Source organism: Leptonychotes weddellii, chromosome 2 (genome assembly GCF_054177405.1).
Source record: "Leptonychotes weddellii isolate Sample4059 chromosome 2, ASM5417740v2, whole genome shotgun sequence".
In the NCBI taxonomy this organism is placed as follows: Eukaryota; Metazoa; Chordata; class Mammalia; order Carnivora; family Phocidae; genus Leptonychotes; species Leptonychotes weddellii.
In genome coordinates, this window is record NC_138370.1 from 100456958 (window position 1) to 100479664 (window position 22707).

Sequence of the window (22707 nt, forward strand, 5' to 3'; positions counted from 1 at the left end):
TCCTGCTTACAAGAGCCCTGGAAGGGAACATTTCACTATTTCCACTTTATAGATGGGGAAACGGAAGCTCAGAGACATGAAATGATTTGCCTGGACTCTTACTGTCAAGGTCAGAGCTGGGCTCAACTCAGGCTATTGTTCTACTCCCTCCTATTTTTTTTTAATCATTCTTTCTATTTTTAACAAGGCTGATTATTCTTATTTCTAACATTTGGTCCCTTATACAATGTGAGCCTTTTTTGCAGCAGGAATTGTGGACAAATCACCAATTTACTCAATATTACCTGCTTAAACAATGAACGCATGTGACAGTAATTTCCTGGACAAACTGATGAATTTGTACCATTTGTTCGTCCTCCCTTAAAAGTGATGTTTTGGGATCAATCTTCCAGGTAAATTACATATTCTCAAGGAACTGATTAAATATGGGAACATTTTGACTCCTTAAAATGGCCAGCCCACAGAGATGGGTAGGGGATATTTCCTTTGGCCCACACAGAATAAAAAATGATTCGTCATGCACTGATAATTACAGTACAAAAGAAATGTGACTATTTTTAAAGCACCATTTTCTTTCTAAGATGCAAAGCTTCCCAACCTCTTATATAAAAATCCATTCACCTGATATTAAAAGCTCTGTTCCCTGCACCAAACCTCAATCTCTGACCTGAAACATAATGGCAAGTTCCAAGAAAATGATGCAGCCGCCGCCACAGCCGAAGCCTTTGTTGTTTGCACTTATCCTTGCACGCAGACATCTCTGAATAGAGAGGCAGGTGCTGTTTGATAAAAAAAAAAAGAGAAAAAGAAAAAAAAAAAAACCCTCGTCCCCACAGTAAATGTGAACTGCAGTCAGAGCACATTTACATTTTTTTATTTTCTGAAGCAAATGTTAGATGAGTTTAGAATCTTGCAATATCCTCCTGCAGTTGAGCGCCCACCTCCCTTCCACGTTGGCCAATTCCAATGTTTTAAAGCTGTGTTTAGTTGCTAATTCATACAAGTTGTTCAGATGCAGGCATCCCAGTAGATCACAAGACAATGACAAAGAGAAAAATCATCGTATATTTCAACAGAAACCCTGGATTTAGAATTAAAGACTATGCTTGCATATTCCCATTTCTTATGATTTGGAAAGGTTCTTTGGAGTTGCTCTTTGCAGACACAGCAAATTCATTGACAGGATTAAAAAAATTGGGAGCTGGATTTTTAGATGAAAGTGTTACTGTCTGCATATCAATGCCAGCTACAAATCAGCACAAACAATTGTTCCGTCATTAGCAAGAGCCTGTGAACAGGAGCAGTCCTAATATTAAGCCTTCTGGCACTCTTGTTGGATTTGTTTGACTTGATTGCATCCCGTCACATTTACAATCTGTTTTGTGTTATCGGCACATAGACTGACAGACTTTTAAATTCACATTTAGAAAATTTGAGAGCAGTTTTCAAAAAACAAACACTCCCCGAAAGAGTAATATATCAGCAGCATTGACTTACACTGCCAATAAATAATATTTAGCCACTGGAAACAAATAACCTGATCCAATTAAAGAGGAATCCCAGAAGTTGAGAGACCTAGATACTGCTAAGGGTTTTCTTGGTTCTACTTTGTGCATGTGGAGTTAGCGTTCTATCCTGTAGTTCTTTTTAATAACGCCATTGTATGTTCTCCTGCCTTTACTCGCATAAATAAAGTAGACAAGAATTAATATTTTCCAGGGCTTTGGGTCCTCTGAAATGAAAGGTGCTGTGGAAATGCAAAGACCCATTAAAATCATGAGTTCCAAATGTTGTTACCATTCGGCTCACATGAAGCAGCTAGTTGCATGCAGAGTGAAAGTAATAATGAGTATAAATTCCTATTTAATGAGTGTTTATCATGTGCTGGCCATGTGCTAAGTGCTTTACATTTGCTCTTCCTTTTCTTTCTCATGGCAGCATTATTATTATCTCTGTTTTACACACAAGGAAACTGTGGTTAGAGAGGCTTAGCAACTTGTCCAAGGTCACACAGCTCCGTGTCACAGACAGGATTCAGACCCAGACTGCTCTGTTTCTAAAGTCGGTGCTCTTCACCATGAGGTGAACTCAGAAAGCCACTGCCAAGGCCCCATTTTCTGAAGTTGCCTTTCATAATCTGTTCCCCACATCCCATGTGCTCCTTACTTTTATGCTTTTGACTGGTCATCTGTCCACAGAGTGGAGAACTCAGAGGATGAATTCCGGGGACGGGAACTCTGAGGATTCCCGTGACCCATATACATCTTTTAGCCAAGAAGAAAGTAAAATGACTTTGGGCTCTCAACGAATAGAAGAATTTTAAGGCTTTTGAGAAGGCCCTTCCATTAGGATATGGGTCCCCCGGAATAAAAAGAGGATATGTTTTCCTAATATTCTAATGTGTTATATCAGAGTAATGGGAGAAAATAGCAGAAAAATGAACGGAGTTGTATGAAATTTCCTTTTGGCTCAACATATGTAAATTAAGTAGATATATTATTCAGGCCTTATTCTAGTTGGTTAGGGATGAAATGAATCAGACATGCTAGCTGTCCTCAAGGAGTTTATAATTTAAGTGAGAGAAATAGATCTATGAATGACTACTTAAAACAATGTGTTAACTGGAGTAGGGATGGAAACCAGTATAGATTTCTAAACATATAATTAGGAAAATATTCTTTTTGGTCTTGGAAATAAAATTATTTAAGCTAAAAATTTTCTGTAATCCTTACATAAGGTCTATTTTGCAGATAAATTATTTTAATGAAATATACAAGGCTCTGGAGTCTATTATTGATCATTTCTGGTAATTAACTGAGTTATTATAGACAAGTTACTTAACTTCTATAAGCCTCAATTTTCACTTAGAAAGTGGATAGTAATTCCTATTCCAGAATGCAGAATAGTTGATAAGGATGAAGAAAATAATCTGTGAAGTGACTAAAGTGGTACCCGGCTTAAGTCTGCACTTAATACATGTTACAAGCTGGTAGGATGTTTTTCTTCTTTCTGATTAAACAATAGGAGAAGTGCATTTTAGTTAGTAATAATGATTATAAAACAGAATACCTTTTAAGGTCATGTCTGTAAGAGATAAGTGCATCCTGTTTTCTTTCTGGTGCTATTTAAAATATAAAGTGCTTAACAATGCTTTTAATAAGGAATAGGGGTTATGAATGCAGAGAGGCAGGCTCCGAGTCTACCTGTCTGCATGTGGAATCAGGAACACTGTATTTCTTTAAAAGACACTCAGGAGCTCTGCTTATTATTGCCTTTTTTTTTTTTTTGCAATGAACATAAAAATTAAATTGTTAAGGACCCTCACTGTATGGATTCTGAGCTAGGCCTTTCCATGTACATCTACCATCAGTTCTTCTAACACCTTTGTGAGCAAAAGATACAGATATGGGAGAGTTACAGACTTAGAGATCATCTGAGCCAGGATTACAAATTTTCTATTTCTCTTTTTACAGGTGTCAGTTCCTCACTGTGGTCTGAAGGCTCTCCTGGCCCCCTCTGTCATTCACGGGAGTTGCTCCCAGTCAACATCTTGCATGTGTAATCCTGCCTCAGTGTCTGCTTCTGCCTTGACCTGAATTGATACGGTTGATACCAAAAGTGTTCTGATAAATCAGGTGGTAAGATTGGGTTTGGGGCTTGGTTCACTCACAGCCCAGCAGGCAAGAGGACCTCATCTGTAGGGCCCAGAAAGTCCCTGGCACCAGATGGCAGTCCAGTTGCTGGACATTTTACCACTGGTGACTTGCAGAAACGTCTCAATGGAGAGCACCTTGCACGTATGATGATGCCCCATTTGAGAGAGATGGGGATGGGTGTGCAAGGACAGCAGAATTGGCTAGCAATTACTAAGATAAATACTGATGCACTGCAGTAGAATAATGAGAAACTGAGGGCCATTAACACACAAATGCTAAGAGTGAGAGCCAGGGAGCCTCCTTGTTATCTTATAAAGAGGCCCTTATCTCCTGCCATGGAGTACTGAACAGTTGAAGAGCAGAATCAGAACCTGATACAGTTCTAGAAGCTCCAGAGATATTTGGATGCTCAGCCAAGGCCTGTCTTTTCCAGGCCGTGATTGGGAAAGCCTGGGATCTTGAAATATGGGAGGGAGTCATCTAGATAGATATCGCCAGAGGATTTTGTCTCTGTAGACCTCCCTGAATGTTTAAAATTTACAGAGATAGTCCACTCCTCTATAGTAAGATTTGGCAATCCCTGAGTACAGGAGAAAGTTTCAGGGACCTACACGCCTGTGAAATTTGCAGTTACCCAGTGGCCAGGAACATGGTGCAGTATGTCCTCCTACGCCAAAATCAAGTTGCTGCATCTTACATTGCCACAGCAAGAAAGGAATCATTGCACCTGGTAGGGCTCCTCAAGTTCTAGAGGCAATACCTTCTATAGCTAGGAATGCTTCTTTAGTCCATAGGCTTGGTTACATAGAAGGCTGTCAGCTTTGAGTGGGCATCTGTGCTGGAAAGCTCTGCAACAGGTTTACGCTGCAGCAGGGTGTAGGTCCTTGGACTATTGGAGCCATCAGACTCTATAGTGTTGGAAGTGTCAGTGTTGGGAAAAGGTATGGTTTGGAGTTTGTGGCAACCTCTAGGAGGGGAAACTCAAGGCAGGCCTTTGGGCAAGCAATGCCATGCCATCTTCAGCAAGCTCATGCCATCTGCAATGGAAAATGACATGCTTTTTGAAAAATAGTGGTATTGGGTCCTACTGGAGGTGGAAATCTTGACCATGGGACACCAGTTGAGCTGTGCATGATGAGCTAATTTCTGTTGGACTGGCCCAGCCGTAATTATGGATGAGCCCAGCAGCAGTCTATCATTAGAACTGTATATCCAGAAATGTCACAAGTAGTAACAGAGCAAAAATAAGCTGCTTGGGCAGGTAGCCCAGACCCCCATGTCACTAGACAGTCACCCTTAACTTGCACCTTTGCCTATGGTGGGGTGGGGACAGGTATTCTACAGTCAACTGAAGAAGAGTAGAAACACCTGAGCTTGGTTCATAGATGAGTTGACTCACTGTGTGAAAATGGAAACTGACTGTATTACAAGCAGAGCTACAACTTGTGGATAAATATTTGACTGTAAAAGTAGACACTTTTTTAACTTAAACATATGTCAAATTTTATAAATGTATAATTTTTTTCTTTTCTGAAGTTCTTTCTCCTGAAAGAATTTTTTAAAAATTCAGGAAATTTACAAATTATTTGGGTTACAGTTATATTCTCATACATTTCTCTCTGACCACCTAATTTATGATAATAAAGTTTTTAGTTTTTAACTTAAACATTTCCATCTGCCCAACAACTGGAGTCCATCTGGAATAATGTATTTTTATCAAATTGTATGGGTAACTCAAACCAGGATCACTCATCTGAAGAGAAAATGGTTGTTATTTCAGAGGTTTCACACATGAGCAAATTGATCTATAGCTGTGAAATGAATAATAGTGTTATTTGACTATGCAGTTAAATGTAAGTCTTGGAAATTATATCGTTGAATATTTTGCATTATTACTGCTATTTTCTCTGGATTTCTCTTTGGGAGGGCCTTTATACTTAGAGTTTTTCTTCACTTTTCATCTATCTATTAAACTATAAAAAGGACTGTTTTGTTAGTGCAGGGTTGGTAAGCAGCTCTGGAATGCTCCATGGATGTGACAGAACTATGATGAGTTAACACCTCTGAAGGTAGATTTATGAGTTTAAAGTCAGTGTAGTGCCTTTTCAATTAGTGATTGACTCTGCCCGCAAATGGAATCATTTCACAATATGGAAAAGAAGATAACTGGATAATTCCAGAATGTGGTTTTATCTCCATCAGCACAGCAGTGTGAAAGAAGCTCTGATATTTAGGTCACCTGCATTTGGCTTGGCTTCTTCCCTGGATAAGTGTCGTGACCTGCAGAAGTCACTTAATTTGTTTGTGCCTCAGTTTCTTTATCAGTAAGATGGGAAGGTTAGAGTAGATTTATTCCTTCCAACTTTGATTTTCAATTCCTAGAATTTGATATTTGGCTGACCACAATGAATATCCAACTGCCCCCAAAGTATCCCTCCTAAAACAGTCTCTTAAAATGATGTTTGAAGGTGACTTAGTCTTCTAACTAATAATCAATTGTGCTAAGTCCTCATGATTAATTCTTTATTCTCCCTCCAACAAGATGACATTAAAATGTCTCATTGTAATATTTTAAATTATTTTCTGGCAGAGTTAGACCTTGAGAGATATTGATCATACTTTCAGGTATCTGAATAGATGGCACATGACATCATCTGTATAACATATTTCATACAGAAATTCTCAAAAGATGGATGAACAGGATTTACCATGTGCTTTACCCAGGCTCTACACTTTCCCTGTTCTACTGCCAACAGTGTTCCTGCTTCAAAAATTATCCCAGTGGTTTTTACATGTTTACATTTCTAAAATTTTTAAAGTAGTAAATCTCATAAATTCATTACATACTAGTGAAGTAGTAATTAAGGTATTTGTATAAAAAGTCCGCCCTCATTTCATTTTGATATTTGCCTGTGTTCTTCATATCAACTGATTTGAGGATATTTTTCATTCTTTACACTGCTGATAAATAACCTTTCTTTTGAGAATTCACCATGGAAGAATGATATCACAGGAGAACTGATGCTTGGCAACCTTGAGGAATTATACAAGAAGTCTTGGTGTAATGTGCAAAGGCTTGTAGGCAAGGAGGGAATATGCTATGACCTTCACAACCCTAATTGTTCACAACAGAACCTGTCCAAGAGTGAGCACTTAACAGCTATTTGCTGAATAAATGAAGGTATTAAATGAGTACAACAAGTTTTTTTTTTCTTTCAAGCTCAATGCAGATGGTGATTGTCAGACAAAAAAAAATATTATCTCAAAATATTTCCTAGCCTACAAATGTCATCATACTCCTCTCTTAATTTTGGAGATTTTATCATGCCTACCAACGATATTGTGGATTAAGATCTACAGTCCGTTTTGGTGGTTATAAGGCCCTGAAAAGATGATAATTAGAGCATTCTGGATGTTCACTCTTCCTGTTGGAATTATATTGATACTATCATTTCATTTTGGTTTGTTTGTTTCTCATAACAGCATTCCCATCTTGGCACATAAGCAGACAGCCTCGCTTGTTTTGGTTGTTTCACAGTTGATTCCATCCTTTGACTTCCTGTTTTCACAATTTGCCAGCCAATCAAAGATATCTGTGGTTTTAAAGCATATGTCAACTGAACAGATATCAAGAATAAAATGCACATATACATCCCATAAGATTTGTGTCAAAATCAGTAAGATTGCACAAGGCAGGAACCTCGGATAGTATTTTAACAGAAGAAAATTGTCAGAAATTAGTTCATCCTGTCCATATCAGAGCTTTAAAAAACCGTGTCTTATCTCCTTTGGCCAGTGTACAGCTTTTAATTGGTAGGGGTCCAAGGTAAGGCAAACAAATGCAAGGGACCTGTCTGCCCGGCTTTATACATCAGCAAGATAGCCCTATCGTACATCAACGGACAGGCTTCAAGTTGACAACAGGAAAAATATGACTCAGCTTATACAAAAGGGGAAGTCCCAGTGTTGGCCTCAAACAATGGGCCTGTCATTTTACTGCTTTGCCAGTCTGTCTTACTGTCTTACCTTTTTTGAAGATATGCAGGGGCAGAGGACTCCGTATTCTTCTCTGGCTCTTAGACAGGGACACTGAATTTAGTATCAAAGGACAAGTATTATTCAAGGGTGAAAGCAGAGCAGAAGAAACAACGTGGAACTTGTGGCCTGGCTTGTAAAATGACCCCTTAAATTCCAGGAATACTTCATCTGGGTATGGAAACAGGAGAGGCCCAGCAACAAAACAAAAGTGGCATAAAATCCTCCTGAGAATGGTAAGTCTCCTGAATGAGTAAAGCAAAGAGAGCAGTCTGGGAAGGATAGGCTTATTTTCTCCTCCTCTTCTCCCCTACTTGCAATTCCTACTGCAAAAGAGAAACCCCTTTTCAAGTCAGGAATGACCTCATCAATGCAAAGACATTCTGTATCATGCCAAACGTCGTGCATGTGGTCAACATATTATGCTGTTTGAATTTTGGGATATTCTTTACTTAAGACAAAAGGCTGAAAAAACTTTTATTTCTCTGACAACTGAGTTCCACCTTACATGATTCACACCACCAACACAAAATGGGGAGACCTCACTGTAGAGTCAACAGTGGAGATAGCACACTTCAGAATAAGCCAGTCCAAGACGTCTGTGGTCTCTGACAACCTGACCATCATTACCCTCTATGTTTATAGGTTGTTCTCAGTCCCTGACTCAGGGCTTCACCTCATTTCACTGTTTCCAATTCTTCCTAATTGACCTTTGTGAAGCTTCTATCCTCTTCCTTTCTTGTGGTGAAGTGAAAATATGGTATATGCAGGTGATTAAGCCCTTTCAGTCAAACACAGACTTATTAACAAGAACCAGGAGGAGTGGCTGAATGTTGCTAGGGTTTCAGAGTTTTATGGGAAAGACAATGACAGTAGTTAATCATTGGTAAGACCATGAATTAATTTTTAAGTTTCACTCCTTTAGAATCCCTTGAAAAAATGTGTATTATTTTTGACTGGATTATTTCTAGAGTATGACAAACATATTGTTTTCCTGTGACTTGAGGTCATTATGTTCTGGTCTAGTAACATGCCAACAAGTTTTTAAGGATGGCTTCTCACTAGTCATAGAATCACATCTTCCTCATCTTTGTGTCCTTTATATATAGACAGGACCTGAAACTCCTCAATCACCTAATAAACATATTTAATTGAATGAATAAATTTTCAACTGTGTTTTGATTAGTTATGTTGAAGAAGCCCCAAGGAACAGAGAGATATAATGAGATAAGACTAGTATAGAGCAAGAATTAAAACAACAAAACTAGAATTCCCTTTTCTAGGCCAGAAAGTATAGTTTTGATTGTTCTCCTTTGGTTGCCACAGAAATATAGAATGAAGGAGAAAAGCCAGTTAAAAGAAGTCCTTAGTGGCAGCAAAGAAGCTCTGAGTTTAAAAGGCCAGAATTAGATAATTTAAACTCATTACAGGGAAAAACATTAAGGAAATAGCAAACTTTTTAGCTTCATACTACCCACAAGATTTCCAGAACCTTCCCTGATCTCAGAGTAGAGCTCCCTCTCTTTCCCAACCCCACCCTATTCTTGAATCCTGCGCTTCTCCTTTCTGTGTTCCTGTTCTCAGTCTCCCATGTCACACAACAGTAACAAAATGACTAAAACCTTACTCATTGAATTTACTGTGTGAGCCAAAAGCAAGTGTTTTGGCCATTTGGCAAACTTACCACATCTTCTGAGTCTCAAGGCAGCACTGGCTCAAAGTCTTCTATGCAGCTGGGAAAAGAGAGTATGATACATTTTTTTTTCTCAAATATCCTGTTGGCTAACTCCACCACCTCCTTCAAGTCTGGTCAAATCTTACCTTCTCAATGAGGAACACTTTGACTAGTCTATGGAGTGTTTTAAACTGTCTAACACCCAACCCTATATCCTGGTACTACTGATATTTCTTACTCTACTTTTTCTCTTTTCTTTTTTTTTTTTTTTTTAAAGATTTTATTTATTTATCTGACAGATAGAGAGACAGCGAGAGAGGAAACACAAGCAGGAGGAGTGGGAGAGGGAGAAGCAGGCTTCCCGCTGAGCAGGGAGCCCGATGCGGGGCTCGATCCCATGACCCTGGGATCATGACCTGAGCCGAAGGCAGACGCTTAATGACTGAGCCACCCAGGCGCCCCTACTTTTTCTCTTTTCTATGGCATTTATCATCTAACATACTGGCATGTCTTATTATATTTATTTCCTCTTTCTTCCTCCCACTTGAATGTAAGCTCCGTAAGGTCAAGGATCTTAGTTTACTAATTCCCAAGCCCAAGTATTGTATGTAGCACATAGTAGATGCTCCATAAAAATTTATAGAATCAATGAATAACAATCCACTGCCCTCCTTTAGCTAAGTTTTTGAGTGGGACAGCTAAAATCTCAGTGGAACTTCATAGGATTCTGTACAGGAATTGTAACCAAAGTCCTATAATATATTCATATAGGATGACAGGCCACAAGTGAAATATAAGGGGGAAGTCCAGTTAACTTCAATTACTAAGGTATTTTCAACATCTATTCTGGTCCAAGAACTTTGCTGGGCACTGGAGAGACAGAAATAAATAAGCTATTGCTCCTGCTCTCAAAGAGTTTACCATCTGTTAGTGAGACAGATACAAAGCCACATCATACAGTGTGATCAGTTCTAAAACAGTATAAACCAAGAGCAATGGAATGAGAAGTTCCACTGAACATAGAACATTTCCATAGAATAGTTTTTTTGTTCTGGAAAAGTGGCCACAGTGCATCATCAGAGAGGGCTGAATTGGTGGAGGCATAGAAAGAGACCTTCTATGTGTTGTCAGCTACTCTTCCCTCCTTGGAATGCGGTCCTCATGAGGGCCTTTTCCTGCCTCCGGTATGGCAAGTTGAGGCAACCAGTGGAGTTGGAAGAATTAATTGGTGAACTGGAGCTCACCTACTGAGTCTCTTGGCTTCCAGTTCTCCGGCTGGCTGAAGTATAGGCCTCCTTTCCTTTTCTCTATCAGTTCCTGCAGGTTTTAGTTTCACAAAGCCTGTTTCTGCCCAGCCTGCTCAGAGGGGTTCTAAATACATTGGTCTCCTTGTGACAGCTTCTTATGTATTTCATCTTTCCTTCTATCATTCCAGAATAAGAGTCCGGTTTGCTTTTTCTTGGTATTGCTTTACTCTTAGTTATCTGTACCTTGACTTATCTTTACGAATGAGAAGCAGATGGCAGATGACTCATCAGTACAATCATTATGACTTTCTTTGCTGCTCATAATTTCAGATTCCTGGCCTAGCTGTTTCTTCCCACTTCTGCTTCAGATGAGTCATATGACTTCAGGTGGAGGATTAGAACCACTGCCTTCTCTGCCCTAACCAGTTCTGAGTATCCACTTTTAGGCTGGTGAGTGTTTAGAAGTTTTGCTACTGATAGACCCTCCCTAATGAAAAGAATAGGGAGAAGTTCTGTGTTTGTGATATCTTAGTTTTATTGATCGGCAAAAGATGGTTGTATTGATTATCACCCTAAATCTTTAAAAAATGTCATGAGTGAAGACAAAGTACATCTTAGGCATCTACCCCTATTTACTGTGTTCTCTGTGGCTTTGGAAAGTGAGAAACAAATGAGTTACATCCCTTCTTTGAGAAGCTTTTACTTATTTCTTAAGACAGAAGCTGGGAAACACAAGGGAAAGTACCTAACCATTTGTCTAACCATCTCACTAGCACCAATGTGCTAGTAAGTTCCTCTACGTCAAATTCATTTTTGCATACCGAGCTCCTAACACAGGGCTGCACATACAGTAAGGTATCTAATAGATGTTGTGAATTAGTGAATAAAAAGCATGGATTGGCCCGCTTAGTCATCTGAGGTGAGGAACAAGATGGAAACTGGCAATTCAATTTCTCTGTCTAGAAGAAAGAAAAATTATGCCAGTCAATTATTATGCCAGTCAATTATCTACTAATGAGAAATGTTGTAGGATCAATTGAACAGCTGAGACTTTTTTTTTTTTTTTTTGGTGCAAAATGGTGGTTTTATTAAAGCAAGGAGACAGGACCCATGGACAGAAAGAGCTGTTGCACCAGGGTCTTGAAGAGTGGGGGTTATATACTTTGGAGTTGGGGGAAGTAAGGAAAAGGGAAGTTTCAAAAGAACTTTCAATGCTAAAGAGGACTGACCTACAAGATGCCTACAAGATACTAGAGGCCTTGCCATTGTCAAGTTAAGGTTGTTTTCCCCCTCTAGCAAGGTATTAACATCATTAAGATAGTTGGGAGATTCCTGGAAGAATGTCACACGTGTCCCACCCAGGAGTGGGGGGAGGGGGCAGGTTGCAGGGTGTCAGCTTATGCTTTGTCTTCAGCTAGCCTTCTACTCCCTCATCATTTCCCCCCTGAACAATTTTGACCTTCAAATCTTTAAGGTTGTTGAAGGTGGAAGGTCTCATCTTCTGTAACATCTTCCTGCTGAATAGGGGAATAGAGGTGTCCCTACCTATGGGTCAGTATCGGTCAGTTGGCGAACATATAGGGGAGTTATAAAAGGAGAGGCAGCTGAATCCAACACTAACAGTAAGGAAGTATCTTTGTGTGTGGTAAGGATCATCTGTTGATGTGAAGTCATTGTAGGGATGGAGTCTCAGCACCAAGCAGAGAGATATTGAAAAAGGCAACATATTAAGATTCGTATGGCTATAAAAATGAGAAGTCCAATAAAGTGAACCTAACCAATCATTAATGGAAAGAGATCATTTAAAGCACCAATTTGAGTATTCATGGCAGTTGGAAACCCAGAAATATTTTTGTGGTATTCTGGAATGGATACACAGCATAGTTTTTATGATAGCGCAAGTTTTGTAAAACTGCTTCAGACATTTGTATTACTTTAGTATTTAATTGAGAAATGCTATTTTGAGTGTCATTTGGGGCTTTGACCATGTACTTAGGAGTTTACATGTGCAAACAATATCCTCCAGTCTCAAAGAGGGAACAAAGATGGATGCTGCGTGGTCATAACAATGAGACACAGAACATGTCCACCATTTTAAATTTAGAAACTTGGCTGGGTTAGTAATGGTTTTAATAATGCGTCCGTGCATCCAGGCAAAACCCAGAGTACAGTGGCCTATCCAGCCTAGGGGAAGCCATGAACACAAGTTAGAGCTGGATAGCCATTGGGTCCTAGCCAAGAGCCAGTCATCTAATACTGGGCCTCTTTGAAGTGCAGTCAGGATATCAAGGGCTATTTGGTTTTGGAGAGCTATCCTTTGAATTTGTGTAATAATTTCAGACCCATATTTGACTGGGGAGTTATGGCTTGATAATAATCCCCTTTTCTTTAAATTGCTCCATTGGCATATAGGACTAGGAAGGCATATTTAGAGTCAGTGTAAATATCAATTTTTAAGGCTTTTGCCAATTAAAAAGCACAGGTGAGCGCTATTAACTCAGCTTCTGGGGCAGATGTATTTGCTGACAGGGCTTTGGCCTCAACAGTCTGTTATACCCAGCATACCCAGCTATAGCATACCCAGCTTTTCTTACCCCTCTTTCCATGAAACTACTGCCATTGGTAGTCATTTGCAATTTCAATAGGGGCATCTTAAATCTGGTTGACTAGAATAAACAAGATCAATAATCTCTGAACAGTTATGTTCTATACTATAGATGTATGATGATCAGGTCCAGGCATAAGGGTAGCTGGGTTTAAAGTTTGACAGGTTTTCCATATATTTCAGGCATATCTATAAGCATTGCCTGGTGTTTACTAAGTCAGCTTCCCATAATCTCTTGGTGGCTTTTGGTCTCTAAGCCACTCTGGACCTTATGTGAAGTCATCATTACAGTCAGGGGCTGTCCCATAGTGGGCTTTGAGGCTCCTACCAAGAGGACTGTTTTATGCTTGGCTAAAGCCTTTGTTTGCAATTGTACATCAAGAGGTGGCTTCTGGATACATAATGGGACTATGGGGGACAAAACCATTAAGACAAAACCTTTTTGTTTGAGGTCCAGCCTTAACAATATCCTAATTACAAGGAATCACTGGCAAGTAGGAGAAAACTTGTCAAGAGATAAGAGCATCCCCAAGTACATCATCCAATCCAATTATAAAGAAAGTGGGGCCATCCATTATCTCCCCAAGTCCATAGCTAGCCCTATGGAATGGGCTATGCTCTGGCTTTTAGGGAATGATTTCACCATCCCAGTCACATAGAATTGATCAAGGGGTTTTAAAAAGATTTATTTATATATTTGAGAGAAGAAGGAGAGAGAGAGAGAATCTCAAGCAGACTCCCCACTGAGCGTGGAGCCTGATGCAGGGCTTGATCCTACAACCCTGAGATCATGACCTGAGCTACAACCAAGAGTTGGATGCTCAACTGGCTGAGCCATCCAGGTGGCCCTGAACAGCTGAGATTTTTAAGTTCAACAAAATGTGGAAATATTACATTTTTTTCAATTTTACAAGAAGGGAAAATTGCCTAAGGAGTGCATTAAGTACTATCTACAAAGTACAATATGAGGGGCTCTAATTCAGAGTCTCTTGGATGCCTCCCATGACACTGCCTTCCCTCGTATCTGGCCAGTGATCTCCATCAATAGCACTTGCCTTCAAACTCAAGGACTAAGTATCTTCAAGAGAGCACACATCAATGGGAGTGAAGATAAAGTGTTGAGGATTTTCTTAAGCCTTCTCCTTTCCTAAGTCTTTTTCACTTTGGCTCGCACATGGATATAAATCTAAGGCAGAATTTCCCAAATGATATTCTGTGGATTCCTGTACCATATATACTCCAGGCTCAATAGTCATTGTTTATCTCCATATCCTGCTTAATTTTTCTTTATCATTCTTATTACTACCTGAAATCACGTGTTTCTTTAGTCTTTACTTTCTGCCTTCATCACAAAAAAGTATAAACTCCTGGAGGACAGGGACTGGTTCATGACTTTCTAGACATGAAAATAGTGTTTGGCATATATAGATATTCCATAAATATTTTAATAAAGGAAGGAATGTCATGACATGACAAGAGACTTCTGTGGACAAATTCATTTTGAAAATGCTGGATAGACAAAAACATGGGATTCTTAGTTTCTTTCAGCTGAAGGGTGAGTCTGCTCTAGCTATACCATTATACCTAGGTGTAAAGGTGCTACCAAATTATGTATTGTTTACCATTTACTTATTGAATGTTTAAGTGCCAGGAACTATGAAAAATGCCTTATATATCCATTCATTTATTAAATATTTATTGAGCACCTACTAAGTGCTCAGTACTTTTTAAGCACATGGGCTAGATCAGTGAACAACACCAGCAAAATGACTGTCCTCATACATGTTCAATTCTTGTGACATTAAAGATTTAAAAAAAAACAATTATTACTCATCTTTGTTGACAGATGATAAAGCCAAGACACAGAGAGATTTTTAAACTTGCTTGGGGCCCAATAGTTAATGAGTGATAAAGCTAGAGTTGGCACCTATATGGCTTTCTCTGAAGTCCTACTCTATTCTATACAGAGTATGTACACCTAGTTGACCTTTCCCAAGAGTGAAAACTTGGCTATTTATGTATTCTAAAAATCTTTGGAGAATTGCCTATATAGACTCAAGTCTATTCATAAAATAGGAACTCTCTTCTATGGAGAATTTTTGTAGATAAGTTTTTTTTTTTCTGTTCTTTTATTTTATTCTATTTTTTAAAAAAGATTTTATTTATTTATTTGAGAGAGAGAGAGAGACTGAGCACAATCAGGGAGGAGGCATAGAGGGAGAGGGAGAAGCAGTTTCCCTGCTGAACAGAGCCAGAAGGGGGGCATATTGGAGGGCCCCATGTGGGGCTCGATCCCAGGGCCTTGAGATCATGACCTGAGCTGGAGGCCGAGGCTCAAGCAACTGAGCCACCCAGGCGCCCACTTATCATTTTAAGTGGGCTTATTCTGCTTTCAAAATCAAAAAGTGAGATGGGCAAACCTTCCTGGGAGGGAGCTGGCCTCAATTTGTGATACTCATCCCCACTGCTTTTTTGGAAGCCTGAACCATCTCACTAGTTCTGATTCTTATTTTCCCTGATGCTCAAGCTACACCATTGCTGCCCAAATCGCTGATGAATGGCATGGTTGTACTTCTCTGCTTGACTCTTAATACACCCTTCAGGACATAATCTTGGTTTTTACCTTTCAGCTCTGCATACCACAGGTGAAGGTAAGAAGCCCAGCCTGTGCAGTCTTCTTACCCTCATGACTGAATAGCATTAGGCTGTTATTTAAATATTTCAGCTGCTCACTTAGTCCATAAGTCAAATTCTTTGCACTTGAGTTCCCTTTGGCTCTCTAGACACACAGAGTAAATTGTTTTTTAATCTGGCATTTATTTTCACTTGACTCATTTTTAAAGTCTTCTTCATTTTTTTCTGTTCATTTATAACTCTATTAGCTTGGAGACACCATTCATTTTGTAAGCAGTGCTTTAAACACATTTCATCTATCAGGATTAATTTTGCTGAATGCACCACCAAATAAATACATTAAAAACAACTGTAACACTTCATTAATCAAAATGTCAACTTCTGCAGATGTAAAATGTCCCCCACTTTTAAAATTCTCTTCCTTTGCTTGTGAGTGCTTGTCTGTTTGACTAAAATATAAAAAAGTGGTAAAAAATGCTGTCATTCTATTAGAATATGCATACAGGATTTGAAGGTGCAATCCATTATAATTAAGGCTAATTAATTATTATATGGTCAAATGAGCAACAAATGCACATGCAAAATCTAAAAAGTTAATTATTTCAAAATTGGTTAATCAATTGTGCATTCAAATGCACATTTGTTTTAGCATGCAGACAGTTTGCTCTTTTACAAGGAATTAGTCTAGATAAAGAACCATTAAAGTAAAACATTTTCAAAATATCTCTGCTCTGTGGGGAAAGAGAATACATTAAGATCAAATGGATCAGATTCTTACAAATCAAAACTGCTTTTTCCAATCAACAATCTTCAAAAGAAAGACAAAATATTAGTATGAAATTAATTTACAATGGGAAAAAGAAATCAGTCCAGATTACCTACTTTGTGGGAGCCACTCAACCTGAACATAATTAAAAGGAGGTCTCCACCATGTTAAGTGGCCTGCCACCTGCACAAAGTCCCTCCAAAGGCTGGCATTGAGATGGAATTGCTCTATTTTAAAAACAAAACTAGAATCATGAAAGGATGTACAAGTCCCTAGTCAGCTAAGTGATTTCAAGCCAGTTCTTTTGTCCTCAAATTTCACAAGCTGTATAATTTAAAAAAAGTGAGGGCAGCTCAAGAGACTGTCACAGTGGCAGGAACAGCAAAATCCCTAACAAACTACAAGAAAGACATGAGAATAATTGTTGCTGAAAGAACCCATAGTACATGTGACCTATTCTTTTGTATATTCATCAGGGAGTCAAATTTACTGAAAGCAGAGAAAATGTTTTCTTGGCTTCTGAATATCAGAAAAAAGATTCTGTTGTTCCTTAAAGGTGATTTCTAGAAATCCTCTGTGGGAGAAGCAGGAGAAAAGTCACTAAATTGGGTAGTGGAGAGTCACAGAAGGTTTCTGGTTCAGAATTAGGACTTCATTTAAGCTAAATTTTAAAAAGATTAATCTGTTTGGGATAGATTGGAGAAAAGAGGTATTTATGACAGAATTGTTCGAGGTTATTTAGTTAATTGAGGTAAATATATCTGAATGTTGAAGGAGGAAAAGTGAAGCAATAGATATTAGAGACATTTCAAAGATAGAATCAACATGATAGGAACAGTTAGAAATGCTTCAAATATTTCATGCTGTAAGACTAGAAAAGTGATGACACCATTGGAAGAAGTAGGGATATTGGAATAAATAGTATATTTGAACCTAAGATGGTAAATTTAGTGTCGGAAACTTTGAGCTTGAAATGACAACAATGCAATAAATACAAATACAGAAATTAGCAGGACTGCTTTCATTGATTTGGGGAATCATCTAAATCAAAAGGGATCGGCCCAAAGAAAAGGGTTAAGGAGTAAAGGAGGTTTAAATATGAACTCTCAGGAGATGAGAGTTAAAGGAAAAGAGGAATAAGGTGAAAAGAAACCAGCAAAATAGGCAAGAAAAAGAAACCTAGGAGGATAACTAGAATGGCACAGAATCACATAAGCCAATAGTGGAGATGGTGGTCTATAATAAATCACCAGGATAGTTAGGGGTGAGACAGAACTGGTTTTCTATGTGAGAATAGTTAATTAGAATTTAAAAACAGAGAGATCAATAAAATTAAGTTATAAAAGAGGGTCAATGGATTAGGGTTAGGGTAAATGTCAAAGATGTGTCACTAAGCAGAAGGAGTTATAGAGAACATAAGTAATGAGATAATCAATTAGTTTGTTAGTGAACAATGAGCATTGACTGATTGAGTATATAGTATATTCAAGTGCTAGGCTAGGTGACATGAGATAGGAGTCATACTCTCAAAAAGCTTACATTCTGGTTTGGGAGATGGAAAGAATAACATAATGCAGCAAGTGATCGTACTCAGAAGAAAGACGCACTCTATAATAGTTATTAACAACTGATACATGGAAAGAGGGCAAGCCCTGTGGGCAGAGGATGATGCCAAAGGCTTAACAAAAGGTAGCCCTAAGCTTGGATTTAAGGACATTGAAGACTTACATAAACAGATGAAGGGAGAAGAGAAGGCATTCTAGGCAGGAAAGGCTAGATGCTGAGAAAGTGTTAGGTTTTTGACAGACATAATTTAATGCCTCCCCAATGTTAATTCTTCAACACCTTATTTTCTGCTCACAGAATCCCCATTTATTCAGGTAGCAATGGAGAACTCCTGAGTTCAAGTGGAGCAACGTCTTATCCTAGCTTCAGGGAATGTGATTGGTCTACGTTAGAAATGGTATTCTCATGTGATTTTGCCATTGATTGGTTTGAGGTAAACATGTATTTCAGTTCTTTTTTTTAAAGATTTATTTATTTATTTATTTGACAGAGAGAGACACAGCAAGAGGGGGAACACAAGCAGGGGGAGTGGGAGAGGGAGAAACAGGCTTCCCGCGGAGCAGGGAGCCCGATGCGGGGCTCAATCCCAGGACCCTGGGATCATGACCTGAACCAAAGGCAGGTGCTTAGCGACTGAGCCACCCAGGCGCCCCAACATGTATTTCAGTTCTGCCAATGAAATTATTATTTCTTAATAAAAATTTCTTAAGAAAAAAAAACCTTAGTTGGCCCAAACTTTTGTCCTTTTGGTTTTTCCTTTTATTTTGCTTATAAAATGGACTAATTCCTCTAGGGGCAGTAGCTAACTCATAACCGTGTTGATAAGCAGTGAAGATAAAAGTCAAAATACTAAATTTGGCCAAGCAGAGGTAGAAAGAGCCTGAATCTTTGTCATTGCCATTGCTGTGGAGCAGCTGCTGACTTGGAATGCCTACTTCCAGATTTCTTGTTTCATGAGAAAAAAGCAACTATTTGTACCATTTCTTTAGTCATTTTTGTTATTGTTATTTGTAGCCAAATAATTCATACCAGATTTAGATTATGAGCGGTTCTAACAATGGGACACTAACAAGTTGAGTGGGAAAAGGCCAGAAGAGATTTCTGGAGCAATGGCAGACTAGGCCTCTAGACTGTTCTGAGAATAAAATACTGGGGAAAATATAGAAAAATACTCTTTAATGCTTTCATTAATGGCAAGAAATAAGGAATATGCAGGCCAGAATCTGTGGTGTACCTAGGTACCAAGAGAAGGGCATAGATAACACTTGAAACAGATTTTGTTTGTTTCTTGAGGGCATTAACTACACCATGAGAACTTGAGGACTGGTTTTTGTGAGATTGTGAAATTTAAGGAAGGGAAAAAACATTCTGGAAGGCATCTAAAGTGAGTCTAATAAGAGATCCCTCACATAAAGCTGGGGTCACAAAGGATTTTACACTCACAGTATGTATTGACAAAAATAAATCTGCCTCCTCTTTCTCTTCAGGAAACTATCAGGAAAACTGCCAGTCTCAAAACTTGGTATTTAGTAGAAAAAACTAAAAATTATCCTTTGATATTTGCAAACACAATTCAATTTTGCAGCCAAAATTCCCCCAGAGACCCAAAAGGAAAAGGACAATTTTTTTCTAGAATAACCTTCCTTCAAACCAGGCAATAACATGTTTCTACAGATAAAGTTCTAAGGCATAAGAGCAGCATATAATTAAAAAAAAAAATCATTAAATACAAGGAAATAAACTACCCTATGTGTAAAAGGAAACAGAAACAGATATTCAAACTTCATATTTTGGAATTACAGAACACAGAATATAAAAGTGTGTGAGTATATTTTAATAAGTAAAATAAAATATGAGCAAATTTGAAAAAGCATAAAACAGAACTAGAATTGAAAACTATGATTATTAAAATGAAAAACTCAATGGATTAGTTGAATAACAGATTATACACATCTAATAAAAGAATTAGTACATTAGAAAAAAGAACAACTGAAGAGATAATCTTAGTAGCCCAAAGAGACAGAGAGATGGAAAATATCAAAGATAGGTCAAAGTATAGGGAGAATGAACAAAAAATGTAGAACACACATATGTGCATATATATATACATATATTTATACATATATCATATATACATACATATATATATGTACATATACATATATTTATATATGTATATATATGTATATATATATATAGTTGAGATTTTTGTTTGAATAAAGAGAAAAACTGAAGCATAAGATATTATGGTTTAGAACTTTCCAGGAATGATGAAAGATACCAATATCATTCAGCAAATCCAACAAATTCCTAGAAAATTTTAAATTCACACCTAGGTGTAGCACAGTACAATTGAAGAACAACAAAATCATCCAGAGGATTATATGCCTTTTGAAAACAGCTCTTTGCACACTACTGGACAATGGCAGAAAAGGAGTGCATGACCATGTATCTGGAATTGCCCATCACAAGCTGGGGTCTGTCAGACTCTTTGAGATGCACAGTTGAGTGGGCCCAGCAACAACCCAACACTCTGTTGTAAAATAAAAATAGTACACCTAGGATCAAGGATGAACAAAAGGCAAAATCAAGCTGACTCCCATTTCATCTGCCATTATTGCACGAGCAACCTCTTAGCTCATAATTTCACTTATAATTTAGTTACAATAAGGTGATTGAGGAAAACAAAGCCCGAGCTTGGTGTATGAATGTCAGCTCGGTATGTTGATGCCAAAATGGACTTCAAATTCACTACAGCCATACTGAGTGGCTTTTAAAGGCAATGGTGAGAGAAACCACCCCGACCTTCCTATCGATAGGCAGAGCTTTGGGTGGTGCACCTGGTCATATATTTTGGATAAAAAGGGTATATGGATCATTGCACAGTGGCTTGTAAGGAGAAAGACTGGGTGGTCAGAGACCAAAAAGTATGTGGTAGAGGCATATGGTTGGATATATAGGAATGGGCACAAAGTTTAAAACCTTCATATTAATTGATTATTAATTATTAATCTCTGTTAGGGTAGCTGTCACAGAAAAGACATTCAAAACCAAATTAGCTCAAATAACTTGGCTGATTAAAGTCAACAAAGTGTCAACAAGTACCCCAGTGCTAGAACAATAGGCACAAGAGCAAGTGGCCATTGCAATAAAGATGGAGGTTCTGTGGGAGAATTCCCCCTTATTAAGACTATTTTTTCTAATTGCACCACCAAATGTCCAACCTGTAGCAACATACACCAACATTGACCTCTACTATGGACATTCCTTGAGGAGAGCAGCTGACCACGCGGTGGCTTGAGGTGGGCACCATGTAGCATCTCAGGGCAGGGCAAAGCATGGGTCTGCCTAGCCCTGGGCTGATTTGCCACTGTATTTTCAGTGGCAACTCTGTTGGGGCCCTACCACTCCTCATCAAGTTACTGCGTGTTTCTTCTGGGGTTGTTCATCTGCCACGGGTTAGGGTATAGGTCTGTGGGAAGGGGAGATTGACTCTCCTGTCCCTGCCATGCCTGCATTTTTCATTTTGCACTAAGCCCTGCAAATGATGAAGCTGGCCCTGCCCATAAGACTGATGGGAACAGGTTCCCTCACACCACTGAGAAGTGGTAAAGTAAGATTACTGGGGATTTATTAGTAAAGCTCTGATCTCAGTGCTTGACAAAGAGTAAGAGGCCCTACATGTAATCTGTTATTACTGTTATGGCTAACGAAGAAGAAAAAACAAAAGAAAAAAACAGTGCTAACTGCTTTGCAGGAATAGGCTTTGAAGACGGAGGAAGGGGTTGGAGGCACAAGGCAAGGAATACACAAGACCTCTTGAGGTTGGGAGTGGCCCTCAGCTGACAGCAAAGAAATGGGACCCTAGTCCTATAACCACAAGAAACCGAATTCTGCTAATTCTCCTGGAGCCTCTAGAAAGGAATGCAGCCCTGCTGACCCTTTGATTTTCACCCTGTGGGATCTGGAACACAGAAACCAGCCAAGCCCACCTGTACTTTTGACCTAAGAACTCTGAGATAATAAATTTGTGTTGTTTTGTGTTGCCAAGTTTGTAGTAATTTGTTACAACGGTGATAAAAATTAATAAGTTATAATTTTCAAATAAAAAATTGAGCCATAGAAGCGTTCTATAATAAGCAAAGGTAATAAAAATCATTTCATTATCTTTAAAGCCGGGCTCAAAATCATAAAATGCACCTTAAATGATTTCTGTTCATTGTTGTAGTTCGTGGTGACAATGTAATAATACTTGGTAACTCTCGTGGGCATTTGTAATTTTTTTGTGACTGCTTAGTGTGTAATTTTCCTTCCTCTTGGGGGGACTCTCCATTGTATAGATTGGTAAGATGTGAAGTCTACTTCTTTATGCTCTGCCTATCACCACTACCTATAAGTCAAGGTATAGGTTAATGAACTAGGCTCTGGATGCTTCTACTTGGAATTTTGAATATGGAGGCAGGGAAACAAAGAACTAGAAATAATTTGAAAGTACTAAGCGTCCAGTGGTGGTAGCATCACAC

At 38.6% G+C, this 22707-nt stretch overlaps 1 long non-coding RNA gene across 1 annotated transcript in view; it reads left to right on the forward strand.

Moving 5' to 3' along the window:
* LOC145720340 (uncharacterized) overlaps positions 1 to 22234 on the forward strand; it is a 41649-nt gene extending 19415 nt beyond the window's left edge. The window contains exons 2-3 of the long non-coding RNA XR_014143257.1: positions 3474 to 3638; positions 21942 to 22234. This is a non-coding gene — a long non-coding RNA (uncharacterized LOC145720340). The remainder of the gene's footprint in view (positions 1 to 3473; positions 3639 to 21941) is intronic.
* Positions 22235 to 22707: the final 473 nt, after the last annotated feature.